The sequence below is a fragment of the Corvus cornix genome, chromosome 2, assembly GCF_000738735.6.
Source record: "Corvus cornix cornix isolate S_Up_H32 chromosome 2, ASM73873v5, whole genome shotgun sequence".
NCBI classification, from domain to species: Eukaryota; Metazoa; Chordata; class Aves; order Passeriformes; family Corvidae; genus Corvus; species Corvus cornix.
In genome coordinates this window covers 81,471,902-81,495,225 of record NC_046333.1, presented here as the reverse complement: position 1 = coordinate 81,495,225, position 23,324 = coordinate 81,471,902, and the positions used below count along the sequence as shown (strand labels likewise).

At 39.1% G+C, this 23,324-nt stretch overlaps 1 protein-coding gene across 6 annotated transcripts in view; it reads right to left on the bottom strand.

Annotated features, from left to right (window-relative positions):
• Window positions 1-23,324, bottom strand: part of SEMA5A (semaphorin 5A) — a 317,047-nt gene that overhangs the window by 288,176 nt on the left and 5,547 nt on the right. For 4 of the 6 annotated variants that reach the window (XM_039548447.1, XM_039548448.1, XM_039548451.1 and 1 more), the window contains exon 2: window positions 9,781-9,856. The exons of the other annotated variants lie outside the window; for them this stretch is intronic. The gene's annotated coding sequence lies outside the window, so the exon portion shown is untranslated. The remainder of the gene's footprint in view (window positions 1-9,780; window positions 9,857-23,324) is intronic. 6 annotated transcript variants of the gene reach the window in all.

The following is a 23,324-nucleotide window of genomic DNA, read 5'->3' as shown; positions in this document are numbered from 1 at the left end:
AGAGCACAAAAAGTGAAGAGCCTTAAAGTTTCTAAGAAGAATCTCAATTAATTGCTTGCCAAAGAAAAAAAAAAAAGGCATATGTGATAAAGCATACAGCTATGTCATCTATTGCAGAAAAGGTCATACGTCCTGAGCTCCAAGCTGCCCAAACAAACCCAGGGGAAAAAATAAGATTTGTAGACACAGCAGAATTGTGTTAACTTAAGTCTGACACTTCATTGAACTGAAAAGTTGCACTGCCTTCAGATGGGAGCTGGCTCCCTGCCAGCCAGCTTGAACCACAAACAGAACAAGCTTCCTTCTGCCTTTAGGTGTTGTGTGGGCACATTCAGAGCATGATAACGAGAGGCATGACAGGACACCAAGGAAGAAGTAGTACCTCTGTGCTTCTGATCACACAAAGCTGTTTTGTTTTGTTTTTGAATACCAGGATGCATTCAATGCAGCCGAGTCAAACAACATGGAAACGGTAGTTCTGGGAGGGTCCTTAACTAGCCATCATCTTCAGTGTTGTAGGAGTGGGAATGAGGAAATCAGATACTTTCCCACAGAGTCATCTTTCTCTAATTTTTCTGACCAGTTCAGATTAATCTGCAAGAGGGATGAATTATACTAACAGAATTAGCTCCAGTTGACTTTATAGTCAAGTCAGAGTAGAACAGAGATGATCACAAACCCCTCTCGGTATTCAGTATCACTTCTTCCTTGGTCAGAGGAAGCCATTGGTGGATAATTAATGAGACATCCTCCTGTTCAAAAGGCCAAATACCCTATCCCTCAAACAAAGGACTCTGACTACAAAACACACCAATTCATCCAGAAGTTACTTGCATAAGGATTACACAGTAATTATTCAAGGAGCAGTAACTCCCAGAAAGGGCAGGAGGCACTGCAAATGTCTTCTGCATTTGAATTGCGCTACCTCAGGTAAGTTGTACTGTATTTAAATAATAAATAAATCAACACACACAGCATTGTGGGGTTTAAAATATCCTAAGCTTAATCTACGTAATAGCAAAACAACCTGAAATATATTTCACAGCTCAAGGATCAGCAATTCAGAGGCAAGCAACAGAGTTCCAGATTTAAGAACTAACAGCATGGAACAAAAAATCAATGCCAACTAGTAAAGAAATTAACATATGTGGTACAGCTCTATCAATGTAGCGCTAATTGCTAAAACTACAGTATTATAATAAAGAACACAGATGGTATTTGATATAAAAATAGATAAATAAGAGCATCATAGATGACTTGTTGCAAAAAAAAAAGTCTACATTAGCTTATAATTTGTTTAGCAACAAATTGTGTTCTGCACTTTGCAAACAAAGAATTTATACTCAAAATGTAACTTAATAAGTACACAAACCAATACCAGGATTACATTTGTTAAAAAACAGTCTTCATCTCACAGATTTCACAGGTCTGTTCCTGGAAGCTGGGGAATACTTCCATACATACTAAAAGAAATGACAGCCAAGGCTTGAAGCTGAGCAATACCCTTTCTAGCCCACTCAGAAACAAAGAACAGCACCCTTCAAAGCTTTTGGTGGGGGGGAAGAGTTCTCTCCATATCTTTGCTTGTATACAGCTAAATATAAAGAGCAGACAATAACCCATTGGCCAGGGCAGAAGAGACTTTTTCAACTCACTGCTTTATCTATTTTTATCCTAAAGTCTTTAAGCTAAGAAATAATTATTGCATATTCTTAGAAAAAAACCTAAAAATGCCTGAACATGTTGTTTTTATTCTGGAAGCCTATCTTCCACAATCCAAAGTATCCCAAGGCCAAAAATCTGTTTTCTATAAGGATACTCATCAGGCTGTAATTACCCTCGCAAGTATAAAAAAAAGTCAGGTTTTTTTAATTTCTACCTTAAGATATGGGAAAGTAGTTAGCTTAGATGCCAGTTTCTTCTGTTCACTTCTTTTACTAGTCTCATTCACAGTTTCTAACGCAAACCAGGTGGTAACAGCCCAGTTGTGAAAAGCACAAAATAGCTAGGTGTGTCATTTCCACCACCTGCTCTTTAGCAAAGGAGAAATATTAATCTCTTTTTCCATTTTTATATACCTTGTTCTGCAACTCACACACAATTTACATGACTGAAAACAAAAAGCGCTTAAAAGTGTTGCCAGAAAGAAACTTCTGTGCCAGGAAACTCTCACTGACATCTCCATGCACGAGCCCAAGCACCAGGACTCTAGCTCCCACTGGAAAAGGACTCCTAGCTCCTTTGCTACACAGCCCACAGTGGTTGCAACACTGAGCTGATCTGCCCAACACTCTGCATCACAAGAGCAGATCACTCTGCACTGCTGGCTCACGATGCAGGCAGGCCAGACTACCCTGGATGCTTATCCACGCTGTGAGAAGGACCTCCCCGCACTTACCGTAACATGAAAAGTATTACATTTTCTGTACCAGAGTATTTAGCTTCCAGAACAATTGGACTGTTCCCTGCTGAATAATAAGAGAGGAGAGGAGAGGCAGAAGCAGAGGCAGAGGAAAAAGAAAATGGACACCATTATTATTAGGAGTTGGACTTGAGGGTCTGTGGGTCCCTTCCAACTCAGGATATTCTACAATTCTATGATTACTGAATAGCTTCCAGTCAAAACTGGTGTCAGTAAGTATGAAGTGAACACTGGAGACAACCCTAGTGCTGTATTATATTAATACACCTAAGAAAGTTGTACTCTTTTTTTATGTGGCATAATTGACCCACAGCAAAATATGTCTGTCCAATTTATTTATTACTATCCCATTGTAGTTTTGATTAGCAGTTGCTCTTTTTCCTTTAGTGGACAAAAAGATCCATGTTTTTCATATAAAGCTAATGTTGTTATCTTTGTATGACATGTGAACTCAGACCATCCAAAACTCCTTTCATAATTCCTTAATTTATTGACTAAACATACACTTTACTTTTAGTACTGAGTATTAAATACTGTTATTTGTACTCAAAATTCACATCTGGGGATGAAAAGCATAAAACAGTCAGCAGTGATTTAGGAACATATACACTCTTCAGAGCTATATTGTAAATGTATCTTACACACTTGATCTTATTTTATTAAAAGGCAACTCTTACTAACTCAGTATTCTTAAAAAGCCCTAACTAGTACCTTACTCCTCAAGTCCTTTACAAGTACTGCTTCCAGAAAAAAATGTTTCTTCCAGGCCTTTGCTTTACCAGAAGCTACTTTTAAAAATATCACTAGAGTGTGGAATTCAGCAGAGATACATAAAAGCTGTTGAAGTCTGGCCATTTCCATGCCATGGTGCAAGACTGCAAACAGCTTTTGCTGCCACACCTAAGCCAGACTACAAGCAAAGACAAAGGGTTCAGGACACTAAAAGCATGTTCTCACAAAATACAAAACCTCCATCTATACGTAGTTCAGACTGATTAGTAAAGGTACGAGTTTGGATTTTCTTTTTAAATATCCAGGCTTGGTTTTGCTCACACTACTTTTCCCCATGCTCTTAGAGTTCAGTTTTCAGCTAGACAATTCTCTACAAAAACAGGAGAATAAAATTTTGCTATGAATGCTTGGTGTCAACAAAGGTAGATGCAGAAGAAACTTAGTCAAGAGCACAACATATGATTGTACTTTTTGATTACCAATTTAGAAGGCGGGGTAAAAACCCAAATTAACTTTACTGCAAGCATGAGAGAGGGTGGGACTCCATCATTCAGATGAGAAAGCAGGTATAAACAAAGGAGGCTGACACTTCCAGAGATTAGTTACAGCCTCACTTCCAAACCACTGGAATAATGAAGGCATCTAGGAAGAGAGATGTACATGCTTGTTTGTTTATATTACCTCTTTTAAAGGCTGCTTGGGTTTGTTTAGCCTTAGTTACTGTGATCTCTAAAACACACAAGCTCCAAATCAGAGCACCTGTAGATCCGTGTAGAGCACATTTCACTCAGTGCAGTCTCCCATTTCTGCAACGACCCCGATGGTTTCCTGCAGCCAGGCCACAAGGTCTCGCTTGTATGGAGACATGGCAGGAGATAACAGCCAGAGCACGCTGTGCAGCCTGCAGGATGCACTGGGCTGGTGCAGGGAGCCCTCTCCACCCCCTGAGAGCACGGCTGCTCAGAAGCTGTAATGAGAAATTTCACTGGAAAAGCTCAGAGCTGACATAAACCAGTAACTCACAAGTGAACACGGTATCTACAGCCAGTGCCTACCAGCACCTGCCCAGACCCACTCTCAGCTCGTTACGGTTCCTGGATATCACCGCTTGCCCTCCGCCTACAGAAAACACTGGTGATCGGAGCCCAGCTTTGTATCACTAAATCCATCAGCAGAATTGAGCACTGGCATTGACAGTTGCAGCAGAGAAGACAAAGACCAGTTAAGTAACCAAGTTTCAGTCACTAACAATGAAAACAAACAAACAAAAAAACCAAAAACAAAAAACCCAAAAACAAACAAACAAACAAAAAAAAAGAAACTGAATTTTAGGGATAAATTCTCAACAAACTATTTGCAGCTGAATAATCCAACACTACCTACAGGCACTAGGGGACATGGGGGGGGGGGGGGAAATCCAGAGAACAAATAAATTTCTTAATTTAATTTATAAAAGAAAAGGATTCTAAAACTTGAATATGATTTATATGCTGTCCTCATGATGTTCTACAGGACACTCATGCTAAAGACAGGTTTAATCTACAGACACATTCTTTTAATAGCAGCTGCAGTTTCTGTTCCAGGACAAGTGCCAGTAGCTAATGATCCTCCTGTTATCGATTCTGCTTTGATGGGATGAAAACTCATTTTCCTGGTCCTGACAAACAAAGCCCCTCTCTTGCATATTATAAATATACATGTAAAATAATTTGGGTAGTAGAAAGCATTTAACAAGATCAGGACCATCTGTATGGCTGGACATAAGGCCAAACAAAATCCCCTTTTGGCAAAGAAGTTTTCTGACCAATCCTTGCCACTTCACTGCTACTGTAGCTGCTTAAATTCCTCTGGCTACAGAAGAATTCCTGCTGGGAAGGATTTGTACATGGGACAGTTTTGTCTTACTGTGGATTTGCTTTTAATAATCAAGTAATTTTCTGAATCTAAAGAGAAGGAAACAGGTAGTGCAACACATGTGCAGATAAAACATATGAGTTGAGTGGGCAAAAAAAAGGGCACACCATGATCCCTCTACCAGCCATGATTTTACCACCATTTTCTTAACAACAATAGGAACTACCAGATCAGATGACATGCCAGAATACATTCAGGAAGTTCAAAACTCATATATTCTGCTCAGAATCACCCCCTGGGTGCTCAGTCCAAGACACTGGTGATGAGCACATTTAAACCACAGGCCACAGAAGTTAAACAGATTAGAAGCTCACATAAAAAGCAACTTGATAGGAAGAATTTTTAGGGACACAAGACCCGTTAAGCAGCAACTTAGAGGATGCCTAAGTATCTGGACAAGTTATTTGAGACAGCATGAAAAATCTGGTAGTAAAGTGGGAATTCTGAATCCATCTAACATTTCCCACTCCCAGGAGCAATGCTGGAATAGGCAAACATGCCAAGTATTCTAAAATCATAGTTAGCTTTGTCAAAGAGGTACTTAACAGAAATTCCAGGTGTCCTATTCTCCCACTGTACCTCAACTTTTTGTTATACTCTGGAGTAGCAGATACTTACCTAGGAGTCCCATTCTGCATAGCTGTTAGAGAGCACACACAGTTCATCTCACTTTCCTTTTCATTATTAATTGTTAGACTTCTAACTCAAGGCTATCTTTATCTTACCCAAGTACCAATCTGATTAACGGATGCAAACCTTTCACCTCTCAATTACGCAGTAAATTTTCACTGCTTCATGAAACTGATTAATCCTGTCATATCCTCACCCATAGATAACTTAAAATGCGTATTCAGTACAGAACCAATTATCTTTGACCGATAACGGAGGCATTCTTCCTTCTTCGTCTTTCCTTTGGGTCATCCTTTTTTTTTGCTTTTTCTACTTATCAAGTCCTTCTAGATGAGCTCTTTTCACTGCAAGAACAGTGAAAAGTGAATTGTGAAACAGCATCATCAATCTCATGCTTTTAAGATGTTAGTCTTGGATTAATACTCTACAGGATATGTAGGACAAGTACTGGAAGTCCTCAAGAGTAAAAAGCTGAGATACTCTATAAAACGTGCTAGAAGAGGCTAAATGAAAACAAATATGGTTTGAACATGGGTGGTTGGTTGGACAATCTGTTCCAGTCCCAAGCAACCTTCACTCAGTGATTCTGTGATGGTCACAACAGCTATGCAGCACCCACCTGGGACAGGTGTGGTGAGGAAGCACAGTGACGCTGTGAAGAGAGGAAACACAATCAATGCCCAGCACTCTTTCCCTGAGTAATTAAATGCTTGTCTAAAAGACCACTTTAGAAGTAGCAGACTGCCTGCAGAAACGATTTTTGTTCTCTGTTCTGTTAAGCTGGTTTCCAAAAGGACTTGAATCATCAGCTTTGAATAAATAATGCACACTCTGCAGTGTCTAGGGGTAAGTGGCTACATTTACTTTAAACACAGTTAAAACAAAAACATCCATGAGTTACTAGGCAAGCAGGATACATTTTCTTTCACTACTGGATATCAAATGTCAGAAAGATCCTATGGAATAAAAACAACAAAAACAAATTAAAACCAAAAAAATCTTCTAATGCCATTGAGAGCATAAAGATCTCAAGGTAAACTCAGATGATACTGTAACACATAAGAGTTAAAGCATGAACATTTTCCGTTAGCCCTTTTTCCAAAAGGCCACTCATGCAAAACAAATTCTCCTTTTTTTCCCCTTTTCTTTCTTGCTTTGTAAAATGTGTCTCTGTTTGGGGAAGTGGAAACTTTCAAACGCACAGATGTTTGTGATTGCACGCTAGCAGCCTGCTGGGAACCATTAATGGTGTAGAGAGTAAAGTTATTCAATCATCTATAAGTCACTTTTGAAAAGTGCTGCCCTCAGTCGAGGGGGTGATTAATGGCGTCCAGCAATGACACAGATTACCCCCTGCCCATGAAAGCTCTTTGATTTTAATGCAGTTAAGCTACTGAAGTAAACAAACCAATTTGGTTGTTCAATGAGCTCTTTGTCTCGTTAAAAATTATTTGACTAGACTAGTGGTAAAAGAATATTGCATATGTCCCCAAACTCAATTTGGCATTCTGTAATCATAGCAGCAATTACATTTGCAAAAAAAAAGTTTAAAAAATTAACAGTGGCAGAAAATGGTCAACCTTTAATTAGGGACTTTTCATTAGGGATTTTCGTGTGCAATGAAATTAATATTTCTAATCACCACGGTACAGCAAGCAAGCTTCTGTATGTTTCATAGAGGCCAACAGCAACTACAGTCATCAGGCAAAAGTTTCAACAAGTAGTTGCAAATTTGCTGCTCAAAAGCAGACAGCCCTCTACTCCTCCCAAGTAGGCTTCTTGCAAATTGCAAGTCCTTCATCCCTTGGGAACACCTGCTGCAGTTTGGTGCCTGGCTGCACTTGGCACTTCATGTCAGGGCAAGTTTTCCTTCCCTCCCTTGTACAATCAAAATGATGAGTATGTGAATGCAGCAAGCTGAATTATCAAGGCTGAGGCATTTTGTTTCTTTATTTAAATGTCAGGTGCCCCATAATGATTGGGATTCACTGTTCAGGCAGTAAATTTGAGTTCACAACACCAGTGAGTGTTTGGCTACCTTTGTGATCCGCACACATTCAGTGACAGAAACAACTACCTCAGAAACCACAGGGAGAACCCAGGCACTTAGGAAAAGCTGAGGGCAAACCTCTGCCAGAGGACTACTGGAGGGAGTACCCACTGTGGGCATGGCCTGATAATCACTTTAACTCTTTTTGAAGTGATGCAACAGGACGGTGCCTCAGAGCTATTTCTGGAGCTAACACCACCCGCTCTCCATGAAGTCCCCCACTGCTCCTGGCCATTGGCAGGCGTGAAGCTGGCTGTAGCAATGGCAGTGACACGGCTTCCCGTGCCACACCACGGCCTCAGGTGCCATTTACAGCCCGTCTCAAGCACCTTCCCTGTGCACCCCACAGCCTCAACACTTCTACTGCTTAGCAGAAGTGCGACTTTCTGTACTCTGTTACTCACAGAGTAGCAGCATTAAACAATTAAAGACCTCATCTAAAATGGAGCTGACAGCATTGCCATCCTTGGTTTTAGAAAATGTCCCCAGACACGTACTTCACAATACATCAAAGATTGCTTTCAAACCTTCAAACAGTTATCAGAGTCTCATTTTTCATCACATTCCTCCCAACAAATTGATACCAGCCTTCCGCATCTTATGTCTGAGAACAACATATCCACTTCCTACACATCCTGATCAGCCTCTTCACTCTGAATTCACTCCAAACCCATCTCCTAACACCCTGCTACTTCCTGACCGATCCTCTCAACCTTTCTTTTATCCTTCTCACACAATTTTTAGCATCTAATCTACACACAGCCACAGCACTGCAACCTGACAGAAATTTGGTAAAACCTGCTTAAATTCAACAAAATGCAGTAGATGGCAGGGAGAACTATTTTCCTTTGGCAGTATGACACAATGAGCATTCAAAAAGTATAATAATAAAGACAGATTCCAGATCAGGACAAATAATACAGTTCACCTACATAGATCTGATGAGCATTTTAAGCTCATAGTGTCTCATGGTATAGGATGTCTAAGTAGATTATGTTACTGTCTGGTAAATTTATGGAGGAGGGACAATCTGTGAGACAAAAAGCACACAAAGGTGACAAAAAGGAACAAAGCTCAGCAAACAGGTGTAGTATTTTGTTTTCTTAAAGGAGGGAAGGGAGGGGGAAAAGAAGGTTCCAGCCATGTCACCCTCAGAACAGATACTATTATACAGAACTGATATTATTATACAGCATTAGAAAGCAGACTTTTTTGTCACCACTCCCAATTTTCACATGTACTCCAAAACATGGGAGAACTTAGCATACCCAGACTGTCAAAGTCAGCATTTCACAACAGTAAGCATACAAGTTACTTTTTACCTTATTTCTAACATTCTAATACATCCATTTACTAACTCCTTTGTTGTATTTAATATGCAGAGAACCTTGCAAGGTTCTAAATAAAAATAATCACACATTTCCAGCAAGATGTATCTGTGTGTAGCTTTGGTTCCAAATACAAAGTGAAACATAAGAGAAATATGTTGACTTGCTAATGTATTACAAAAAGAGTTTACATTTTTACACTGTGCTTCCTTTTTAGCTTTTCAGCTTTGTGTCCTACTTTCTGGTCTATTAAAAGATTTCTTTGCTTTTTAATTTAAATTATCCTTTACCCTTTCTTCATTTCTTAGTTGACAGGATACTATTACTCGTAATGTAGAATGCTCTTCGATAAATAGAACTACCTTAAAGCTGCATTTAATTACTCTTGCTCACTTCCTCACCCTGAAGCTGTTGCAATGTTATCTATCCTACTCTTTCGAAGGAGTTTCATACATAAATCAAATTTAAAGAATTAAAACCGGAGCATTAATTGTTACTATAAAACTGACCTGAGCTATGCAAGGAAGCTACAGATACTGAAATATAGAAATCTGAAGTCAGTGTTAATGGATTTCTGTGTCACTTCCACTACAACTTTCTTATGTGACCTCTGAAAAACATCTCTTAGTTTAATGCAAAGGACAAAGCAGAAAAGGCACACAGGGGTTTTTTTGTTGAGATTTCTTTGTTAAAGCTGTTCTTACCGCTTGCAGATGCAGCTTCTTATAGCTTCATCTTGAATGAAGTTTTCTCAGATAAAAATCTTCTCCAGTCTGTAACCTGTCCACAAAAATTGAGAAATGTCATTGTTTTCAATTATGTTTTGTAGAAAGTGGGCAAGGGCGATCTGACAGCATCGAGATAACAGAAGAGTGTTTAGAAGTCAATAAATGTTGTTAATGATTTCTATGTCTGATAGCTAAAATTGCTATTTTAGCTTCCTAACAGAGTCAAGAGGCTGCAAAGAATTCAGTAAGGCACCAGATAAAAAGCCCCCTACTAGTCAGTCAATAACCACTCTGAAATTATAGAAGCAGAAAGACATGCCATTTTCTGAAGACAGTCCAGGTGTTAATCACACAAGGAAATAGCCTAAAGCATAACTTGCTCTTCTCTCCCTCATCCTTTTTCTTTTTCAAATAAAAGCTTGTTTTTCTCCCAGTAGTGTTTACATATAGCAAAGGCAGTGAGTTCTTACAACATCTCACATTTCAAATGTCATTCAAGCTGTTTGTCAATCTGTCCTAAAATGTCATATCATAAAGAACTAGTCACATTTTCTACTTCTCATGCAAGTCTCCAGTTGTCACCTAAACAAGATGGAGACTCTTTTTCCCCACATCTAAAGCAACTTTGTCTAAAATTACTGTTAAAACTAACAACAGTATGGGAATAATTTATTTCTGTGAAGCTTAAATCCTTTTCATAAAAAGAGATGAACCACCTAAGCCACAGATGTGGTTGTTCAGAGAGATGAATCAAGAATGCTTTGCCTGCACAGGGTGAATTTACTGAGAAGCACAGAAGCTGAGGGGGAAGCAGAGTCCATGAATAAGCTCAGCCTTCAATAGTTTTCTTTTCACTAGCTCCCATCTAGGCCAGCACAACTGCTGTAGTTGAAATAAGCATTAAAATGGTCATTTTCAGGAAAGGGCTGGAAGGTGTTGTTACCTTTTTTTTTTCCTAAATCTTAGAACATAATCAGAATTTTATAAAAAGAAAGACTGGAGAAGCCGAAACTGTTCTGAATTCTTCAATCTTAAATCTGTTTTTCAACTGTTTGTGTTGCTGTCCAGGTTAACATTAGAACACAATGGGATTTTTTTCTTTATCAGGGTATTAGTACCTCCTTAGTGGTCAATTTTTTAAATAAATTCACTGAACTTGGATATAATTGACCTATTTGCCTATATAGCACCTTCTGCTGAAGGAGTCTGAACTCCTTTACAAAAGGTTTTGCAAGCAGCATGTACAAATTAATTTCTCCCTAGACAGGAGAGAGGCATTATAGGCCTGTATTTTTTTGAATCTGTTATTTATATGCCTTTATATTAGATATCATGCAAAGAAAATAACTACAACTTCATCAGATCTCATGACAAAGCATTCAGCTTTGCCGAAATTCATCCTGTACAGTCTGCCTTCTTAGAAGGTTCTTTTTGGTGCTCCCATTTACACACACACATCAATTTCACTTGGAAAGTAAACCAGATCTGCAGAACTCATTTCTGCTTCAATCTAATGCACTAAGTTTCATTGGGGCTGCTGCCTTTGTAACATTGATGCCATGATGATTTCTTCCCTTTTCTTTTATACCCCTGTTATACCTTTTTCACAACTTCTGTATTCTTAGTGCTTTTTCCCTACATTCTTGGACTTGTTTGTCAAGCTAAGAGACTAAACATTTTAGAAGCTTCGTTGCTAAGGACCAGTGTGCCCCAGACCCCAAGGTCCTCTCCAGAACACATTCTGTAAACCAAGATAGAACCATCCAGGGGAAGGTTCCTTGGGGAAGGGGGCTCATTCAAGCCTCTCATTGGGGAATTTTTGATAGATATGCCAATAAGTAAGACCTGTAATGTTATACCCAATCTTTTGGGGGTGTGCATTGCGGTGCATTCCACCTGGATGTCGTGTACCTAAGGATCCTTAAAATAAATACCAAGGTAAAATCCCTTTTTCCCTTCTAACCATGTTTGACTCTTGATTTTAAGACCAGGAAAAGGCATCAACATTGTTCACTTTCATGGCTGTAACATCTGCACCTCCAAGATGTAAATAAGAAATTGAGATCAGTGTGGCACCACAGCATACTACAGGCCCATTAATGCCACGTTTATTTTGCTGGGCAAAAGCTTACTTTTCTTCCTGAAACTTTTCTTTTTTTTTTTATTTACTGTTCCTACAAAAGCAAAGACTTATAATGAAAAAAGCAAACTTGCTTAGGCCACTGTGTTTAGGTTTACTGGGAACATCCATAAATACATGATGCATTTGCAATCACTTAAAATTACCTTTACTAAACATTTTATGGGAGGGAGGGGGGGTTGCCCTCAGCTTTCAAAGCACAAGTACTGCTCAATCTTATCAGTGTTTTGAAGCCTGCCACTAATCTACTATGGCAAATAAACAGAATAAGCCTCTGCTATGAATCTTCAGAAAAATTACACTTGTGTCTTACCCACTGTATTTGTTGTGCCCCCTTCAGTACACATGAATGGCTTTCTTTTTACTGCAGTCATGAATGCTACACCTAAAAATCCAGCCTCTTCATCCCTGCATTACTTAAACTCTTACAAGTGAAAGTAATGAAAATATCAGACATCATGTAAATTAAGAATGAAGAATTTATTTTATCACTCAAGAACCTGCTGGAATACTCACAACTATTCAACATAAGGAATTGCTTTAAAAAAAAAACAACTGTGACCAAAACAATAATGATCTACAGATGAATCTGAAAACATCACACAGCAGTCTCTCACCTTACTTAAAGATCGTGTTTAAAATTCAGAAGTCTATCTATGACCTCCAAAATATTAAACAATATATTCTGACTTAAAAAATTGTGGTCATATATAGTTAAGAAATAAATAATAAAGGAAACATTCTTTCTCTTTAGGTGTTCATCCTCTAGGAGAATATTTACATACACACAGTTCTGTCGTGTCTCTCCCACACCCCGCCCACACACATACAGACATCTATAGAGAGAGTGAGGAACATATGCTCGTTACCCTATCTGAAAACAAACACAATAACTAACACCTGTACTTAGTAATTATGTCATAAGAAAATCCTATCTTATTTCTACAGGTCATTCCAGTGGGTTTTAAAGAAACCTGCTGCCGACAGTCATTAAAAAGCCTGTGTCCCACTATACTTCCAGAAACAGGAAGAAGAGAGCAGAATAATGGAAACAAAGTCAGTACAGACCTTCCCCATACAACACTCATCAGAGCCTACTGTAATTTGCATAACTATTCAAGTAATTAACCAAACCATAATACCTGAGCTCTGTTTCTCCTCAAGCTTTACATTCCCCTGATACAAGGAAAGAACTTTTCTTCAAGCTTGTTTGGCCAAACTCTACTGGAACGCTACAAGCAAAATAGAGTAATGTGAAATAAATCACACTCCAACCTGCCAACAGGCTGCATGTTTATATATATTAACAGAAAGAAGTCAGGATCTACTGATACTCCCAGCTGAAGTCAGCTGGAATTGTGCCACTGACTTCCAATCACACAGAACCATGCTAAACATCTCTGGCTAAGGCTTTGTTTTAATTCCTATGAAACATGTCAGATATTTTGATGCCACATAAAGAACAACAGTAATGACAGTAAGTTAGCCTTGCATAAAACCAGTAAATGTTTAAAATAAGTATGTTGAGACCTGCTTGAATAACAGAGGGTGCTCAATACAATTTAGTGCTTGTGACCACCTGCAGTACTATATCCAGGATACAATGCTAATTTTAGATTTCTGGATGAATGCCCACTGTAGGATATGCTATTTTTACTGAGTTCTGACATGTCTGTCCAATGGCACATCTCCATTTCTGAAGTGGTACTGAAAGGCTATTAAAGCTTCCAGTTACCACTTGGCTCAAAACTGCAAACTGTGAGTACTTTCACCAAACTGTTCTTCATATTCTGATTGATTTTACACAACAGAACTTACAAATAAAACCAGAATAAATAACTTAAAGCAGTATAACTAAGAAAATAGAATCAAAAATGTAACAAAGAACCCATGCCGATACATGTATTACTGTATTTCACATAATAAGATGGATTTTGGGGGCCACCATTCATCAAGTTTCAATTTAGACCTGTAAGCCACCAAGTACATTGAACAATCCAGATTTACATATGAATTTTTTTTTTTTTTTTTTTTTTTTTTTTTTTTTTTTTTTTTTAAATATATGAATACAAAGGTTTTTCCCAAGGTGGTATTTTTAACCAGGGTATAGGGTCAGCAAGTTTGGAATGAGCTTTAGCAGTTTAAGATTTCTACCTTTCTACTCACATGTGCTTCTTCCCTTTCCTGCCATTTTTCAAAAGGTAGACTGAGACTGTTCTGAGAGATATCTTCCATTATGACATATTTAATACATATTTAATAATAGAGACTTAAATATGAGCATGGTATTTGGCATGCATCCTGAGGCAAACCATAGGACACATCTTCAGCCACTCTCCAGTGAGGAAAACTCAGTAGTCAGGGAGAAATGTCAGCCAGAGACAGTTACATGAAGCATGAAACCCCCTGAGAAGGAAAAAGCCTTTATTTATTAAATTAAATGCAAATTTTTCATTCTAATACTTCTGATCTGTTTTTGTGGATTTTATCAGGTATGCTTAATTAAACCCACTCATCAACACCAACTTTGTTCAAAAGAACAATTAATGAATAGGGCACAGAAGCAGCTTAGCCCTGGAGGAGTCTCTGACATTTATTTGTTCATAGTGAAGACTGTTCATTAATTGCTCCCTCATTCTAAGCCTCTAAATGATATTTTTGACACAATACTACAAGTCATTGTGACTTATTTCCCAAGCTAGCAACATCTGCACTACATTTAAGTTAATAAAACTACCTTTGAAAGGATTTCAAGAACATATTTAAAGACACAGGGGAAAAAAGGAAAGTCTGGATGTGCTGACAGTGGAATAAAGAAATTGTATTGAATTTTTTACTATATTATCTCACAGTACGCTTTGTAGTACAGATAATTTAAGAAAATATTTTGTGTTCCATATTCGCCATAATAAATGGAACTCAGGCAGAAGTCCACCATGATTTTCCAACCTATTTCAACTGTGTTCCCACACCAAACTAAGCTGTAATGTTTCATAGGTCTTCTGATGATCATAAGTTCTCAGACAAATGGGAAGATTGGCTTTTTGACTGCTTTGGTAAAAAAACATTACTTTTTTAATTTTTTCAGAAATAAAAGGTGAAGAGTAAAGAGTCTGGCTCTGGGTTATGAAGTAACCACACTAAACCACACAAAGATCTCTGTCGAAGACATAAAACAAAGTTGTATCATTTCACACTGAGTGCATGCTTTAATTTATGGGATGGCTTTGCCGACCTCTTCTGGGTTCCAGAAACCAGGGTGCATTTTTTAAGTTTGAAAAATTAACTTGTTTATTTCCATAACACATCTATAGGACCATATCATCCCTATTAGACTTCCACTGCAAAGCAGATAATAATTCACAAAAGAAACACAAAACAAATAAAAAACAAGGTACATGAAGTTCATACCTGGAGAACAGCTGAAAGCCCTGTAGATCCACAGACCTTCAACATGCAAATGAGAGCAGTGTCCACTCTCAGAGCTGGTGACATTACTTCAATTAGCCTGACCCAGTTTTCCAACCTGGAATTCAGTTTCTGTAGGTCCTATTATATAGCAACTCCTCCTGCCTGGCAATTATTTACATTAACACAGCCATCAAGTTTCACGCAGTTACATGTATGAGAAACTCTGTGTTAAGCATTCATTAGCTAATTGTATACCTCTAAGTACTTAAGAAAAGCAGTGCAGCAGCAGTGGATATGGTTAGCTGGAACACAGGTTTTTGGTCTATTCCAAAAGGAGACTGACGCTGCAGCAGTCAGGGTGAGACTAAGAGGGTAACACTGTGCCCCCCAGCAGGGTGCCAGGCGTGTAGTGCTGGAGGGAAGGGAGAAAGGCTTTCACAACTTTGCAGTTGCCCATCTACTAGCTCCCACCCCATTGTTCTCCTATGGCACACGGGCTCTGATTTCCTCTGAAGCCTTCCACTCTCACTCATCCAAAACATCCTATCTCATCTCTTATTTCTACCAGCTGTTTCTCCCCTCTTGGCCACCACCTACATCATTATCTTTGCTCCTTGAATGATGCATTTAAATAAAAAGAAAAAAACTCCACCCACCTACACTACAGCAGCTGCCCTTCTCTGTCCTGAGCTTCAGGACACAAAGCAGCAGGAAAAAAACTGACAGCTCTGAGTCCTGCTAGCCCAAGCCCCGCTGCTTGCTCAGAGTTCAGTGACAGCAATACACTCAGCCTGGGTGACAGGAATGCAGGAAAGGTGACCTGCATGTCTCAGATGTGATAGCAGTAACAGGGCGTTTGGCAACCTCCTGATGGCAACCTTCGGCTTGCTCACAGACACAATTTCACCTGCTGGGACACATCTTGGCTGACTCACTGCAGAGTGAAAGCAGAGAAGTGTAATTCCACCTAGTTACAAAACTCACAACAGATTCTTATCGTTGATGGATTAGGAAGAGAGGGATCAGCTAACTACAGCAGCACTGCTAGAGAATCATTTGTTCATTAATACATTTACACACATTTAACCCAGAAGCAGAATGCAGGAGCACCCCAGCCTGTCTTACACCTTAGGCATTGTCCTGCACAGGACAGATCTAGCAGAACTGAGCCAAATTACTAAGCAGTAAAGCAAGGGATATCCCAATTTGGCTTTGCCTTCAAATGTACACACAGCAAAAACGAGCTCAACAGAGCATAAGAGCTCATTTTATTGGCTGTGCTAATCTGAAATGTAGATAAACTGTGTAGAACTTTTATTTCCAATTTTTTTTAACATGAAGCAGAGCTAAATGTCAACCCTCAATATTCCACACCTCTTCATTAACATTAAGCAACATAACCTTTAATTAAGAGCCCTACAAAAGTAACATATTACTGCACTTTACCTGAAATAACATATTAGGACCTATTGATGCCACTTTCAGAACTACACAGTAGTTTGAGGCAGCAGAATCTGAAGACTTTAGAAATTAAAACACAACAACTGCACTTAAATCTTCCAGAACACAGAGACTTAATCACAGCCTGTAGTAAGAGTGCATGGCAAGATATACCATCAAATCAGAGACAAACTATGAAAAAACATTTGCACTTAAAAGTGTTCACCAGCTTTCAGAAAAGTATATTAAAACCTCAAGTATCTGTGTACATTAGTGTAGTCCAATTAGCCTGTCCATGTTTCTGGTTCATCTAAATTAACATACTTCATAATTTATGAAAATTCTTCTGATTCAATTGTATTTTCTGAATCCAGTTAAATCACTTAATCACATCTGCCTTTAAAAGATCCCACTAGTCATGAAAGATTCATTCAAAGGACATTTCTTTTATTCACTTTTTTTCACTCTCCAACAAAGCTTCACTCTCAGCTGCAGTCCAGCTTGCCAGAATAAGAAGTTAAGAAGTCTATGAATTTTAGATATTACACATAATCAATATTTGATACCAATAATCCTTTGTTCTTCAAAGAGATGAGCTCTTCAGAGCTCAAAATAAAACTATCAACTATCAGAACACTGTCCTGATCTCTGTTTCAATTCACTTTGTCTTTGGAACAGCCCTGTGCACTAGCCACTGGACTGAAGCCAGTAAGTTCTTCCCAGCAGAAAGGCCTCTCTGTCCTTCCACTATTACTTTGTGGGATACTACAGCAGCAATTTGACTAAACAAATGAAGAGATTATTATCTATTATCTAGCCAGTGTTTGACAAACTGGAACAGACTGTTAAAATGTGGTGAATGCATGCATGTGTGTAGAGAGGGGGGGGAAAAAGCTTACCCCCAAACAAGCACCCTTACATATCTGTGTAAGAACTGTAAGGTGAGGTTAATTTTGACCATTAATAGAGTAAGCCAGGAAGTTTATAAATTCTGTTTGCAAAGAGTTCTTTAGGAAATTACAAGTGTCACAGATACATTTTACTATTAATATGAATCTTTTAAATTATATATAAGTTTTACTGTCAGGAGGGAACATTACTATGAACCAGTTATCTCGCTAGAATAATTTTGGTCACTGAGCTCCACCCAACAATTACTACACAGAAATTATTGCTCAAATTAGTTCTGTCTAGCACAGCCTTCATTTAATTCAGAAACATTTATCACACATTGCTAAAGTATCTATCAACACTGTAGTTTTACTATAGAGATGTGTTATACTTCATTTTCCTTTGATGGTTCAGAACCTTGAGCAAACTGAACATGTCACCTGCAGGTTACAGGCAGCTGCCAGCCAAAAGAAACGCCAGAGGAAGGCAATTAGCTTGTGTCTCCAGCCTACTTTATGCCACACTCGTAAGACACCAGAATCATTAAAGCATGGAATGATTAGGGTTGGAAGGGAGTTTAAAGATCATGGAATCATTAAGGTTGGAAAAGACCTCCAAGGTCATGGAGTCCAACCTTTGACCAAACACCACCTTGTCTACTAAACCATAGCAGTAAGCGCCACAACCAGTGGTATCTTGAACACTTCCAGAAACCGTGGCTCCACCACTTGCCTGAACAGCCCACTCTGATGCTTACCACCCTTTAGGTGAAGAAATTCTTCCTGATGTCTGACCTGAACCTGCCCTGACACATCTGGAGGCCATTTCCTCTTGTCCTGTTGCTAGTTGCCTGGGACAAAAGGCCAACCTCCACCTTGCTACAACCTCCTTTCAGGTAGATCATCTAGTCCCAAACCCCCTACCATGATCAGAGAGCCCTCCACTAGACCAGGTTACTGAGAGCCCCATCCAGACCAGTCTTGAACACCTCCAGGAACTGGGAGTCCACAACCCCTCTGAGCAATCTGTTCCAGCGCCTCACCATCGTCCCTCACAGCAGAGAATTTCTTCTTCCTATCTAATCTAAGCCTGCCCTCTGTTATCTTAAGGCCATTACCCCTTGTCCTGTCATTACATGCCCTTGTGAAGAGTCCCTCTTCAGCTTTCTTGTAGGTTCCCTTTAGGCACTGTGAGGTGCCACAAGGTCTCCCCAGAGCCTTCTCCAGGCTGAACAGCTCCAACTCTTAGTCAGTCCTCACAGGAGAGGTGCTCCAGCTCTGCTCTCCTCTGGACTCATTCCAACAGGCCTGGAAACATTAGAAACTTGGCAAGAGTTAGCAGTAAATCTTTCAGGAGTTACTGAAGTAGAACTTTAAGTAAGGAAGGTTTAAAGAAAACAGTTCGGAGCTGATATTTAAATACAAACTACAGAGTGTACAGAATCTTTTCTACAGGACTGCAAGTATGAAAATATTACTGCCAGAAGTATGAGAAGTATCTTACCATTTCAAGGATTCTGCACGTTGACTTGCATCCTTCACTTCCCATGCTGAGCTACAGTGGAACGCACTGGGAGTGATCATACCAGACAAAACCGATTCCATCCGTAGATGCCTTGGGGCAAGGATACTGTATTTCCATTCGTTTTTGAACAGCTAGGTATACCCCCAGAAAAACTGGATAATGGAAAATTGATGCAACAGCTTTCTCTGTCAATGAGTTCCTGGGGCCAACATGTAAATGTTGTCCAGAAAAACTGGATTCATTACCCAGTGTGCAACAAGCCAATAATTACACACTCAAAAGAGATATTGATTATTTATTTCAGAGCTGCACAAGCCTGGGTGCTCAGTGATACTACACAAATCAAGCACACCATCAAAACTTTTTACTATTTATACATTTTAGCAAACAGAGATTTTTTTAGTGTTCCTTGGCTACAAGTTACATAATTCTCTTATTAATTAGTATTCTATCTTCTATTGGTAAATGATTCTCTTGCTTCCCATGCTAATTAGTCCCATGCTCAGTGTTTCTCTTCTTTTGAGTCACTGGGTTTCTTGGGTTGGTGGTCTGTGAGTTGGTGGTTGCAATCTGCCCCTGCCAGAATTACCTTTTACCCAGACAGAGCTGATTTCAGCACAGATGCTGAGCTGGCTTTGGTAGTTTCTTCATTGTCTTGGGAGTTCCACCAGATGTCTTTGTGGCCCTTAAATTCTGCATTCTGTGTGTCCCCTATCAGTGGTGGACATCCTTCTTCCCAAGGTTTGTTAACCTCCCCCTAAGTCTGAGATCACTGAAGCATGTCAAGCCCTAAACCTTAACAAGGCGATTCTACCAACAAGTAATTTGTTCTTCTAACACCTGGACATCACTTAGAGCTTGCCTGTTAGCTGCCATCTGTTTCATGCATTAAATCTCCCTTCTTGTTGACTAGGCTTGAAAGTATACAAGGATGAAACATCAATGAACATTCTTTTTTGAGAAAATTTTACATATTCCACATTTTGCAACATAACTACTCCAGTTATAAGCCCAAATGCTGTTTAAATGGTGAATCTTGGGAACTACTCTGGCAAAAAGAAGCCATATGAAACATTTCAGAAGAAGAAACTACTAGGTTTTATACCAGTTGCCATTGCTAAAGCTGAAGAATCCAGATCTTCTTCTCATCACTTTCTCCCTAGTCAGCTGACTGCAAGAGCAATTCCAAACTCCTTTCAGTCACAGTACAACACATAAACCTGAACAACATAATACTAAGTCTGGTGAAGTCAAATCCTTACAACTTAGTCACAAAAGTAAGGCTCCTATGAGCACTCTAGTTAACACAACCCTAATGTTTGTAGGACAAGTGATACAATTATGGAAGTAAACCCAGATGCTCTTATGAAGCCAAAGGTTGTGGTTTTTTCTCAATGTTTTGGGATGAAAGATGGCATTAGAAGTACCTACAAGACAACACAAGTGATATTCAGGAACAGACAGTTTTTTTCGAAGACCTATCATTCGAATTATCAATTATCTATAGATACTAATACAAACACAGAAACACTATTCTTCAAATGAAGATTGATTTGTAGAAAATAAGTTTTTATGTGGAAGCAAAAACATTCAACACATGCAAAATTTCTTATAAGGCTTAGAAAGTTTTAGTTACCAAATAATCAAGGAGACAAGGTACTCAGACACCATAAAGCAACACTTTTCACAATGCAGAAAGTGGCAAGAGAAGACAAGCACCCAGCTTAGCAAGAAGCAAACTAAAGCTGCTAGTTAAAACCAGAAATCTCTAGATCCTCAGGTTTCACCTATAATCAGGTTCTCTAAACTAGATCTATGGCTACAGGTAAGTCTTTGAAGGTGTCAGCTTGTGCAGAGAGCTGGGAAAAGGCCTGGTGTCAACTGCTCCACTCACTTTTAATTCCATTTTCAAAATTTTCAGTGTTGGCATTGTTAGAAATTTGGGGCTTATAAAAAAGATCAAGGTTGATAAGATTAGCAGGGGAAAAAAAAACAAACCTCTTGTTTAAATGACTTTTTTAAGGGAAATGCTAAATCCCAAAAATAAACAAATACATGGAATTAGAAATCAGGTCTGGTTTATACAGAATTCACAGTAAATCTGAAAGGTAAGTTAAGCACATGAATTGTTCCCCACAAACAAACAGAGCTCCCTACATTTCCAGTTAAACAAGTTTTATATTTCCATTTATTAAAATATTAGTGATATGCCTCTGCAACAAACTAGTTCTTTTTTTAGCCTTCTGGTAAAAAAAAGCAATTACAACACAGCAGCTCTACAAGTGAAGCTGAAGGACAAGCTTTGTCAACAGTCATCCTATAAAAAGACTAATGTGTCCTTTTCCCAAGAGGCAGATAGCCATTGCCAGCAATGAGTTCACAGGGGTACTCTAAGAAAAATAATGTTTGCTCAAGTTATTTTAAGAGCACTTTATGGTTATGGGTTTGAGAGAAAAATATAAAGACTCAAATATAAGAATTAAGTGTTTAGTTCAAGATTATTTTTCTTCAAAATTCAACACTGATCTCATTGGCCTTCAGATTAAATAAATTTGCAAAACAATCTCTCCTGACAGTTACAGATAAGTGAGCAAAAAAAGAATGTTCTAATCAAAGCTACTTGCAAACTTGCTTAAAGAAAGAATACTGATGGAAAAAATCAAGTTCCTCCACCCAGACCATTAATTTAATTTAAAACAACAGACAACAATGGCAAAAAGAACAGCAATTCAGCCCTAGAGCCCAGATCTCTCTTTTTCCTGTTGTTGCTAGTTACATCTTTTTTTTTTTTTGTAGCCAGCCATTAAAGGATGATGCCCAGGCTTCACTGGTTTGCCTTCTATACTAAAGATTTAACTAATGCTTAGGTAAAGAGTCTGACGCTATGCGCTCAGGAAAGCAAAAGAAGATAAACTGGAAAATCTAGCAACTTTCTTGGACAATTCAAGAAAGTCTGTAAACTCTGACCAAGATTTACAACAGAATTACATCAGTTAGACAAGCCTCCAGAGCCCAGGGTAGCAGCATTTTAGGACTTCTACCCATATGCATCAAGAGAAGTTTTTCTTTCCACAAACACCAGCTTCACCTCTTGCATGTCTCTAGAACTGTACACCTGAACTCATGCTCCTGGCACATAAATGTAGAAGGGTTTTGCAGCTTTGTACTATCAATTCCAGCAGCATGTATCTGAATCCACGATCATTTTTGAATAGAGTAAGGTCTGGCAGACAAGCTCTGGAAGACTGAACTTCAGTATTTAACAGGTTATTACCCTGAATTTCCCCACTTCTGCCACACTCAAGGGCAATGCAAGGAGGCGTTGCCTCTCAGGTACCTCACTCCTCAGGAGGCGAGTTTAGACTGCTGGTAAAGACAGGCATACAGCTGTGCCTCAGCCCATTTGCAGCCTCCACAACAGAGCTTGCTGCCTGATATAAAGCTGACATAACAAAAAGCTGTCTGGATACACTCTAAACCACTCAGGCAAAATCCTACACATTTCCATGTTATTTGAGGGACCAATCCGAATTTTATTCTTCACACACAATCCTCCTCTCCCCTCCTTCCTCACCTGACAATAGTCAATGCACACCTGCAGTTACAGTGAGACCAGCACCTATGGGGCCTTACTGGGATCGGGGCCATGGGTACTTCAAAGGCAACGTTTAAAAGAATCAGTTCCCTTACACTGTGGTTCCACACAAATAGCTATGCTGGCACAACTAAAAGGACCCAGTAGGCAACTGACTGACACAGTCCCAGAATTGCCAAGGAGGACAACAAACTACAACAGCACTCTCTGACAGCACAGCATCCTCCATCTATATCTGCCTGCCTTCGGGAAACACAGCATACCATGGCCTTCAGGTCACAAAGAGAAGTTGTTAATAGAGGACAGGAATAAAGGGGGTTTTCTGGTTGGTTGGGCTTTCTGAAGTATTTTATCAAGAGCCAGGACATGGATTTACAGTGTCAGAAAAAGAGCACAACACACAACAGCAGCACCAACATCATCTTTAGCAACTTCTGCATCACAGCTACTGAGGAGGACCATAAGAATTATCAGGCTCTTGGCCTACCTCAGGTTGATCTGCCTTGAAGGGAACTATCA